We start from the raw sequence: 11,409 nt of genomic DNA, 5'->3' as shown, positions 1-11,409 counted from the left end.
CGATGCATTGTTGTAATGTAATGAGGAGTGTTTCCCAAAACCCCTAGTTTCTCTGTCGCAGATCCATTACTTGAACCATGTTAGTTATAACGTAAAATGCCATAATGACGCTCTAAACGGGGTGGACTTCTTTATAGAAGAACCCCATCATTTCTTTGTGCAAACTATATTGTTTTACACAAGCATTTATAATAAAATCCAATGTTAGTTTTAGTAAAAACATGCACTCGTTTTCCATATTAACTGAAATATATGTAAATGGCACATATAGGGCCTGTGTTTGCTTTACTAATATTATAAAAAATATGACATATCCTATTCTAAAACATAAAAGGTTTTGCTAAGGTTTTGCTAGGTGGTTGTTATGGTGTTGCTAGGTGGTTTGCTAGGCGGTTGCTATGGTGTTGCTAGGTGGTTGCTGGGCAGTTGCTAAGGTATTGCTAGGTGGTTGCTAGGCGGTTGCTTAGATGGTGGCTAAGTGGTTGGTAAGGTGTTGCTAGGTGAATGCTAAGGTGTTGCTAGGCGGTTGCTAAGGTGGTTGCTATGTGGCTGCTAAGGTGTTGCTAAGATGTTGCTAGGCGGTTGCTAAGGTGTTGCTAGGCAGCTGCTAAGGTGTCGCTAGTCGGTTGCTAAGGTGTCGCTAGGCAGTTGCTAAGGTGTCGCTAGGTGGTTGCTAAGGGGTTGCTAGGTGGTTGCTAAGGCATTGCTAGGTTGTTGCTATGTGGTCATCCTGACATGCTTGCTTGGCCGGAGCATTCTCCTAAGAGCCACACCGCAGCACCATAACGTGGAAGCTGGTGTTTCACAGCTTGCCCAACTCCAGCAGTACGCCTCATTGGTGCAGTACGCAGCGCGTCAGTCTCATAATCTAAAGGTTGTCAGTTTGAGCCTCACATGGGGCAAGGTGGTCCCTTTTGGCACACAGGAGCATTTTAGGTCACCGGGCAGCGTTCTTTCTTCCCTTGCATGCGGTTCAAGGTTCCCCTTTGCAAAAAAGGCTACTACTCCTCTGGAGGGCAGGCGGCTTGACGTTCCAAAAACATCTCTTGAGTCTGAAGCAATGATGGTAAGATGCTCCCATTCCTGTCACGTTATCGTTTGATGTGGATCCGTCACATGTCATGACTTAACATTGTACGAGGATTTGACGAAAAGCCTTGAGAATCCCATTGCCTTAAAAATCAACGGTATCCCAGGACATTCCACTACATGGCATTCCAAGACAATTCTTTTGATCCCCTTTCGGTGCACTTGTATTAAAGCTCGCGTCAAATTTTTTGTTCACATGCTTTTCCGAGTTGCTGTGGACAATGCCTTGATGTTGCGCAAACATCTCAAAACTTGCAGTCTAAAGTGCACATTAAGGCTGCCAGATAGTTAAAGACTAGGTTTGTCAAAAGTGGGATTTAAACCCATGCCTTCAGGGGAGACTCCGACCTGACCGCAGCACCTTAGACCGATTGGCCATCCTGACATGCATGCTTGGCCAGAGCTTTCTCCTAGGAGCCACATCGCAGCACCATGACATGGAAGCTGGTGTTTCACAGATTTCCCAACTCTATCAGTCTGCCTTGTTGGCAAAGTAGGCAGCGCGTCAGTCTCATAATCTGAAGGTTGTGAGTTCAAGCCTCACACGAGGCAAGGTGGTACCTTTTGGCACACGGGAGCGCTTAGGTGACCGGGCGGCGTTTTTTATTCCCTTCCATGCGGTTTATGCTTCCCGGGGGCAAAAAAGGCTACAGTTCCTCTGGAGGGCAGGCGGCTTGACGTTCCAGGAACATCTCCTGAGTCTGAAGCAATTATGGCAAGATGCTCCCATTCCTGTCACGTTATCGCTTGACGTTTGACGTGGATCCGTGTCATGACTTGACTTTGTAAGAGGATTTGACGAAAAGCCCTGCGAATCCCATTGCCTTTAAAATCAACGGCATCCCAGGACATTCCACTACATGGCATTCCAAGACAACTCTTTTGATCCCCTTTCGGTGCACTTGCATTAAAGCCCACGTCCAGTGTTTCGCCAGTGAGTTAAAGACTTGAGCCTGAGCGCACAGCCAAAGATTAGGTTCGGTAGGATTCTAACCTACACCTCCAGGGGAGACTCTGACCTGAACGCAGTGCCATAGACTGTTGGCCATCCTTATGTGCTTGCCTGGTCGGAGCTGTCTCCTATGAGCCACACAGCAGCACCACAACATGGACGCTGGTGTTTCACAGCTTGCCCAACTCCAGTAGTATGCCTTGTTGGTGCAGTAGGCAGTGCGTCAGTCTCATAATCTGAAGGTCATGAATTTGACCCTCACATGGGGCAGGGTACCGCATTCCAAGACAATTCTTTTGATCCCCTTTCAGTGCACTTGCTTTAAAGCCCACGTCCATTGTTTTGAACACATGCTTTTCTGAGTTGCTGTTGACAATGCTTTGATGTTGCACAAACGCCTTAAACCTTGCAGTCTACAGTGCCCATTAACGCTGCCAGGGCCACTGCTATGCTGCGTAAATTGTGGCGCAAAGAGATTGATGCAGTCAGTGTATCACTCGGACATGGCGCCAGAGAGTTAAATACTTCAGCCTGAACGCACAGCCAAAGACTAGGTTTGTCAGAAGTGGGATTCGAACCCACGCCTCCAGGGGAGACTGCGACCTGAACGCAGCGCCTTAGACCGCTCGGCCATCCTGACATGCATAGTTAGGAGGAGCTGTCTCCTAGGAGCCACATCGCAGCACCATGACATGAAAGCTGGTGTTTCACAGCTTGCCCAGCTCCAGCAGTCTGCCTCGTTGGCGCAGTAGGCAGCGCGTCAGTCTCATAATCTGAAGGTTGTGAGTTCGAGCCTCACACCGGGCAAGGTCGCACCTTTTGGCACACGGGAGCACTTAGGTGACCGGACGGCGTACTTTATTACCTTCCGTGCAGTTTATGCTTCCCGGGGGCAAAAAAGGCTACAGCTCCTCTGGAGGGCATGCAGCGTGACGTTCCAAGAACATCTCCTGAGTCTGAAGCAATGATGGCAAGATGCTCCCGTTCCTGTCACGTTATCGCTTGACGTTTCACGTTGATCCGTCAAACGTCATGACTTGACGTTGTAAGAGGATTAGCCGAAAAGCCCTGCGAATCGCATAGAATGAAAAACAAACGGCATCTCAGGACATTCCACTAAATGGCATTCCAAGACAATTCTTTTGATCCTGGTTCAGTGCTCTTGCTTTAAAGCCCACGTCCATTGTTTTGAACACATGCTTTTCCGAGTTGCTGTAGACAATGCCTTGATGTTGCGCAAACGCCTTAAACCTTGCAGTCTACAGTGCCCATTAACGCTGCCAGGGCCACTGCTACGCTGCGTAAATTGTGGCGCAAAGAGATTGATGCGGCACTTTGTCAGTGTTACTGTATCACTCGAACATGGCGCCAGAGTGTTAAATACTTGAGCCTGAGATCTCAGCTGTGCAACAGCCATGTCCTCACAGTGAGAGCATGAGCTGTCCGTGGGCACTGCATCGACATGCTGGACCCCCAGACCTGTGATGCGATACTCATGCCCATCATCCGGAGACCACCGCATCCAGAAACACACATTCAGAACAGCGTCTTGAAAACGCGTTGATTGACTGACACAGCTTTTTTTCTTCTCTTTCCCACAAAGAGTCAAATGTCATGACTTGACGTTGTAAGAGAATTAGCCGAAAAGCCCTGCGAATCTCATTGCCTTAAAAATAAACAGCATCTCAGGACATTCCACTACATGGCATTCCAAGGTAATTCTTTTGATCCCCTTTCGATGCACTTGCATTAAAGCCCACGTCCAGTGTTTTGTACACATGCTTTTCCGAGTTGCTGTAGACAATGCCTTGATGTTGCACAAATGCCTCAAAACTTGCAGTCTACAGTGCCCATTAAGGTTGCCAGGGCCACTGCTACGCTTCGTAAACTGTGACGCAAAGAGATTGATGCAGTCAGTGTTACTGTATCACTCGGACATGGCGCCAGAGAGTTAAATACTTGAGCCTGAACGCACAGCCAAAGACTAGGTTTGTAAGAAGTGGGATTCAACCCACGCCTCCAGGGGAGACTGCGACCTGAACGCAGCGCCTTAGACCGCTCGGCCATCCTGACATGCACAGTTAGCAGGAGCTGTCTCCTAGGAGCCACATCGCAGCACCATGACATGAAAGCTGGTGTTTCACAGCTTGCCCAGCTCCAGCAGTCTGCCTCGTTGGCGCAGTAGGCAGCGCGTCAGTCTCAAAATCTGAAGGTCGTGAGATTGAGCCTCACACGGGGCAAGGTCGCACCTTTTGGCACACGGGAGCACTTAGGTGACCGGGCGGTGTAATTTATTACCTTCCGTGCAGCTTATGCTTCCCGGGGGCAAAAAAGGCTACAGCTCCTCTGGAGGGCATGCGCCGTGACGTTCCAAGAACATCTCCTGAGTCTGAAGCAATGATGGCAAGATGCTCCCATTCCTGTCACGTTATCGCTTGACGTGGATCCATCAAATGTCATGACTTGACGTTGTAAGAGGATTAGCCGAAAAGCCCTGCGAATCCCATAGAATTAAAAATAAACAGCATCTCAGGACATTCCACTACATGGCATTCCAAGACAATTCTTTTGATCCCGTTTCAGTGTGCTTGCTTTAAAGCCCACGTCCATTGTTTTGAACACATGCTTTTCCGAGTTGCTGTAGACAATGCCTTGATGTTGCGCAAACGCCTCAAACCTTGCAGTCTACAGTGCCCGTTAACGCTGCCAGGGCCACTGCTACGCTGCGTAAATTGTGGGGCAAAAAGATTGATGCGGCACTTTGTCAGTGTTACTGTATCACTCGGACATGGCGCCAGAGGGTTAAATACTTGAGCCTGAGATCTCAGCTGTGCAACAGCCACGTCCTCACAGTGAGAGCATGAGCTGTCCGCGGGCACTGCATCGACATGATGGACCCCCAGACCTGTGATGCGATACTCGTGCCCATCATCCAGAGACCACCGCATCCCGAAACGCACATTCAGAACAGCGTCTTGAAAACGCGTTGATTGACAGACAGCTTTTTTTCTTCTCTTTCCCACAAAGAGTCAAATGTCATGACTTGACGTTGTAAGAGAATTAGCCGATAAGCCCTGCGAATCTCATTGCCTCAAAAATAAACGGCATCTCAGGACATTCCACTACATGGCATTCCAAGGCACTTCTTTTGATCCCCTTTCGATGCACTTGCATTAAAGCCCACGTCCATTGTTTTGTACACATGCTTTTCCGAGTTGCTGTAGACAATACCTTGATGTTGCACAAATGCCTCAAAACTTGCAGTCTACAGTGCCCATTAAGGTTGCCAGGGCCACTGCTACGCTTCGTAAACTGTGACGCAAAGAGATTGATGCAGTCAGTGTTACTGTATCACTCGGACATGGCGCCAGAGAGTTAAATACTTGAGCCTGAACGCACAGCCAAAGACTAGGTTTGTCAGAAGTGGGATTCAAACCCACGCCTCCGGGGGCAGACTGCAACCTGAACGCAGCGCCTTAGACCGCTCGGCCATCCTGACATGCATAGTTAGCAGGAGCTGTCTCCTAGGAGCCACATCGCAGCACCATGACAAGAAAGCTGGTGTTTCACAGCTTGCCCAGCTCCAGCAGTCTGCCTCTTTAGCGCAGTAGGCAGCGCGTCAGTCTCATAATCTGAAGGTCGTGAGTTTGAGCCTCACACGGGGCAAGGTTGCACCTTTTGGCACACGGGAGCACTTAGGTGACCGGGCGGCGTACTTTATTACCTTCCGTGCAGTTTATGCATCCTGGGGGCAAAAAAGGCTACAGCTCCTTTGGAGGGCATGCGGCGTGACGTTCCAAGAACATCTCCTGAGTCTGAAGCAATGATGGCAAGATGCTCCCATTCCTGTCACGTTATCGCTTGACGTTTGACGTGGATCCGTCAAATGTCATGACGACGTTGTAAGAGGATTAGCCGAAAAGCCCTGCGAATCGCATAGAATGAAAAACAAACGGCATCTCAGGACATTCCACTAAATGGCATTCCAAGACAATTCTTTTGATCCCGGTTCAGTGCTCTTGCTTTAAAGCCCACGTCCATTGTTTTGAACACATGCTTTTCCGAGTTGCTGTAGACAATGCCTTGATGTTGCGCAAACGCCTCAAACCTTGCAGTCTACATTGCCCATTAACGCTGCCAGGGCCACTGCTACGCTGCGTAAATTGTGGCGCAAAGAGATTGATGCGGCACTTTGTGAGTGTTACTGTAACACTCGGACATGGTGCCGGAGAGTTAAATACTTGAGCCTGAACGCACAGCCAAAGATTAGGTTTGTCAGAAGTGGGATACAAACCCACGCCTCCAGGGGAGACTGCGATCTGAACGCAGCACCTTAGACCAGTCAGCCATCCTGACATGCACACTTAGCTGGAGCTGTCTCCTAGGAGCCACATCGCATTACCATGACATGGAAGCTGGTGTTTTACAGCTGGCCCAGCTCCAGCAGTCCTGAATACAGCGGCTTAGACCACTTGGCCATCCTGACATGCATGCATAGCTGGAGCTGTCTTGTAGGAGCAAGGTCGTGAGTGCGAGCCTCACACAGGGCAAGGTGGTACCTTTTAGCACATGGGAGTGCATAGGTGACCGGGCGGCATTCTTTATTATCTTCCGTGCCGTTCATGCTTTCCGGGCTCAAAAAAGTCTACAGCTCCTCTGGAGGGCAGGCTGCTTGACGTTCCAAGAACTTCTCCTGAGTCTTAAGCAATGATGGCAAGATGCTCCCTTTCCTGTCACGTTTTCGATGCCAGGGCCACTGCTACGCTGCGTGAACTGTGGCGCAAAGAGATTGATGCGGCGCTTTGTCAACGTTACTGTATCACTCGGACATGGCGCCAGAGAGTTTAAGTCTTGAGCCTGAGCGCACAGCCAAAGGTTACATTTGTCAGAAGTGGGATTCGAACCCACACCTCCAGGGGAGACTGTGACCTGAATGCCAGCTGCCAAAGGATAGTCCGGCAATATTTCACAAATGTTGAAGATGAGAGCCGATCCGAGCGATAAGTGGGTATTTCAATTACATGATTTAACGTAAACAGTTAAGTGTTTGTTGAAATTGGCTTAACAGAGTAACTTGTTAGGCTTCAGGTCAGTATTTATGTAAAACACGTCATAGTTGTTTTTAAATATTAATGTATTTTAAATTGCATGTATATTGAGATTCACGTTGTATAATTTACTAAAGTTTGACCGTTTATGAGAGAGATTTGAAAAGGTAGGGAAAGGATTATGAGTGTACAGTATACAGCATGTGGTTTTAAGACCTGAAATGTTCTTGTCCAGTTACTCTTATTGTTTTTCTTTTCTTTTTTGGATAAAAACTGTAAAATTACATATTAGATAAATATTACACACATTCTAGTTTTAAATTAATTTACATAGCTATTGTGTGCTTTATTAAGGGAGTCATTGAGTTAAAATTCCTTTTTTAGTTATAAAATTATTTATTACATTTTTCATGATTTGTTTTTTCAGATTGAGAAATACCCATTGCAGTCTCGTGGCCAGAGGAGCTTGCTTGGAGGTGTGCTGAAATGTATATGTGGTTTTCACACACAAAAGGTACATTTATGAATCAATATGTGTTTATTATTATTTATTAGAATAGCTTTCCTTCTTCATGATTATATGTATTTTTCTAATTAATTTAAGCAGAGTACTGCCTCTGCTGCTCCAGCACAAACGGTGGAACAACCTGCCCCTTCTGTACCTGCTCAGGAGGTGATGGAGAAGAGACAACCTGAGGCCCAGCCCCAGCCCCCGTCTACTCCACCAGTGGCATCAAAGATTTCTCCGCAATTGTCAATGGTACATTTAAAAAAAAATCAAAAGAAACGAATAGTTTAGTGTTTCAAGTGTTCAAAGTTCAGTTCAAAGTTCAAAACATAAGAGAGAAAAGAACAAAAAGCAATAAAAAAGTTGAGGTGTTGCTAGAGACCTGCTTCTTTTCCACACCTTTTGTACAGTGGGGGGTAGCAGACACTTGCTGATTAGTCGGTTTGAGTTTCTGTGATCTGGATTCCATCACATGGTCAGGTCATGGTCAGGGTTACAGTTTTCAAGCTACATTTCAACATATACACTTCAGAAAATGATATATAATAATACATAACAAATACTAACAGTAAATACTTTGTTTTAATTTTAAGTGGAAGCTAAAATTTGTACTTTTTCTAAACAACAAGTCTGTAAGAGGTATTATTTAGAAAAAGTACTAATTTAAATAAAAAAAAATTATAAAAAAAAAAAAAAATATATATATATATATATATATATATATATATATATATATATATATATATATATATATATATATATATATATATATATATTTAAATTTTTTTTTGCTACCACAGTATGTCTGATATAATATTTTTTTCTTTTGAAGAAAGTCTTATTTGTTTTATTTTGAATAAATTTTTCAAGGTCAATATTATTAACCCCTTTAAGCTCATTTTTGTTTCAATAGTCTACAGAACAAACCATCCTTATACAATAACTTGCCTAATTACCCTATCCAGTTTGGTTAACCCAATTAACCTAGTTAAGCCTTTAAATGTCACTTGAAGCTGTATAGAAGTGTCTTGAAAAATATCTAGTCAAATATTATTTACTGTCATCATGGAAAAGATAAAAGAAATCAGTTATTAGAAATGAGTTATTGAAACTATTATGATTAGAAATGTGATAAAAATAAAAACTCTCCGATAATCAGAAATTGGAGAGAAAAAAAAAAACAAGGGGGCTAATAATTCAGGCTTCAACTGTGAATAACACATAGTGTGATGTTGTAATATACAATATATGTTTTTTGTTGAAATGCATGATGTAGTAATAGTACAGTAATACTGTATATAACATAATGCAATAATTTATTCCCTTGGTAGTAAAAAAAAATTTGTTTGCATATTGCTCCATGATCCAGAAAACTCATTTTAATCAAAACCTAATGTGTCACATTTATTTGCAATGAACCTGTTGTCTAATTAAATCTATTCTAACTTATATCTTATTTCTTCCTGTAAAAGTAGCAGAGGGTGGTGGTCAAAAACAGCTTGAACCTGAAATCTGTAGAGAAAACAAACTGACTGTACAACAAAGATATAGAAAGATAGTTTGTCATTGCTTGAAATGTAATGTGACATACACTAATGTTCAAAAAATGGAATTGTTAAAATATAAAAGCTTCATATTAAGCATATATAAAAAGAATTCTATTGTGTTTGATTTGCTCATACATAAAGTAGATTTTATTAGATTTTCTGCGCTGCTCATGAAACATTCCTTTATATTTTGGGGAAACAGTAATAACGTTTTCAAGGATAGAATAACATAAATTATTCTTTATTTATTTAATTTACCTATATTATTAATTCACATTATTCCAGTTTTTACTGTATATTTGACCAAATAAATGTAGCCTTCATAAACATAACTAAAACCTAACAAAATACATTGAGCACATCCCAAACGTTTGAACAGTAGTGTACATTTTGCCATTGTGAACACAGTGTTTTTAATGAAATGTTTTTTGTCTTGCCCTTTTTGAGTTCACCAAACCAAGATTTTCCGGATCCCACCATTGCTGCAGCAAAGCCAAATCTTAGTGTGGCTAAAAGACCATCACAGGTTGACATCCAGCCCAGTTCAACAGTGGGTAGTGCTTCTACACCAAGCACGGCTGTAAGTATTGTCATTATCCACATAGTTTTCTGAGAGAATGTGGTATAAGCATTTTTTTACGTAAATTCGTATTTTTATTAAGTAGAGTCACATTAAATCTCAATAAACCATCTCTGTAATATTCTTTTAGTGCATAAAAACATATATAGTAAAAATAAGCACCATTCTATAAACTTTTTGTTCTGCATATAAGCTCTGTGACAAAATTTTACAGTTTAGCAGCAGTCATTCATTTCCAATGTTTTATATTACATTAATGTTCAAATAAAGTAATGGTTGCAAAAAATTCTGATGAGTTACTGTTACTTATAGATATATATTTACAAACTGTACTTTGTTATACTGCTTGGTTGTACAGACAAAGGACCTTGAAGTTTCTGCCCCCGTCCTCAAACAGAGCCGTCCAGCATTGTCTCAGTAAGTAATTTCATATTTTCTGTCCAAAAAAGGTCATTTGGTTTGCATATTTGCTGCCCCAGCTGAATTCACACAAAGTGGTTTTAAGACCTGTCAATTAAATCAACTTGATGTTAATTAACTAAGCGTGATATATGTTTAAATGTTAACAAAATAAAGAGGAAAAAATAAAGCGAAGAATCACAAAAATGAAGCCTTCTGCTGTTGATATTTTATCTTCACAGTAGTAAAAGAAAAAAATAAGTATGGAAAATAAGTAGAAAGGAAAAAGAGAAATAACTACATTGGAAAATACTCATGTGTCTTTAAGGGAAATGTTTATTGGTAAAATTATATTAATGTTTTTTGGAATTGAAATACATAATAATCACTTAAAATCAAAGGTATTTAGATTATAATCATGATAACATCATGTGAAGTGTACTCACTCAAATATGTAAGGTGCATTTACATTACCAGACTAAATGTTTTATCTATTTTAGATTAGATTAGATTCAACTTTATTGTCATTACACATGTACAAGTTATACAATTACACAAGTACAAGGCAACGAAATGCAGTTTAGGTCTAACTAGCAGTGCAATAGCAGCAAGTGCAGGATATAGGTATAAGTTCTAAAGTGCAGTTTATAGAAAAACTATGGTAATATTTACAGATGGATGTACTATGAACATTATATACAGGTTGTATTAGCTATAAACAGAGAGTTACAATAAATGAATATATGTACAGGATGCTATTAATAATCAGAATTCTTCTATTTTCCTTTACAGACTGCACCTTCTGGGTCATTGCTGCAAGCTCCATCAGCTGTTCCACTTCCTCGCCTTTGGGCTGAAACCTTGCCACCAGAGGACCATAAGTGGATTGCCAGCTGGCTTTTTAACATGGGATCCAAAGGAAAGCCAGAGCTTCATGACAACCTCCAGCTCTGGTATTACCCTCCACAGCCTGCAATTACATATAATCAGGCTTCGGGTTCAGACAGATTTTTCTGTCATTAATTTTTGCTGTGGATGCCATACAAGCTGTGGAGGGTCAAAGTCTTTTGCCCTAATCCTGCATGTGGACAGCATCAGCTGACAGGTGGAGGTCTTTACAAAAGGGCACGGCAGGTTCTGGACATCGACAGGATGTACAACATGGTTACAGAAACCCTCATCTGTACCAAGTGCAAAGCCTCGCATGAGTCCTGGAGTCAGACTGTCCTGCAGCAGCTGGATCTTGGCCATCGCTCAGAGTTTCGGGTCATTCTCACGCAGCGAGT

The 11,409-nt window shown here is 42.8% G+C and overlaps 5 non-coding genes across 5 annotated transcripts; 3 read left to right on the top strand and 2 right to left on the bottom strand.

Annotated features, from left to right (window-relative positions):
• Window positions 1–2,598: 2,598 nt before the first annotated feature.
• trnal-cag (transfer RNA leucine (anticodon CAG)) lies at window positions 2,599–2,681 on the bottom strand. The gene has a single exon. It is a non-coding gene; the product is annotated as a tRNA-Leu (tRNA).
• A 94-nt stretch (window positions 2,682–2,775) lies between these two features.
• On the top strand, window positions 2,776–2,848 carry trnam-cau (transfer RNA methionine (anticodon CAU)). The gene has a single exon. It is a non-coding gene; the product is annotated as a tRNA-Met (tRNA).
• Window positions 2,849–4,208: 1,360 nt separating this feature from the next.
• On the top strand, window positions 4,209–4,281 carry trnal-caa (transfer RNA leucine (anticodon CAA)). Its single transcript has one exon. It is a non-coding gene; the product is annotated as a tRNA-Leu (tRNA).
• A 1,175-nt stretch (window positions 4,282–5,456) lies between these two features.
• trnal-cag (transfer RNA leucine (anticodon CAG)) lies at window positions 5,457–5,540 on the bottom strand. The gene has a single exon. It is a non-coding gene; the product is annotated as a tRNA-Leu (tRNA).
• Window positions 5,541–5,634: 94 nt separating this feature from the next.
• Window positions 5,635–5,707, top strand: trnam-cau (transfer RNA methionine (anticodon CAU)). Its single transcript has one exon. It is a non-coding gene; the product is annotated as a tRNA-Met (tRNA).
• The last annotated feature ends 5,702 nt before the right edge of the window (window positions 5,708–11,409 follow it).

This window comes from Danio aesculapii, chromosome 4 (genome assembly GCF_903798145.1).
Source record: "Danio aesculapii chromosome 4, fDanAes4.1, whole genome shotgun sequence".
In the NCBI taxonomy this organism is placed as follows: Eukaryota; Metazoa; Chordata; class Actinopteri; order Cypriniformes; family Danionidae; genus Danio; species Danio aesculapii.
This window is presented reverse-complemented; position numbering and strand designations above follow the sequence as displayed.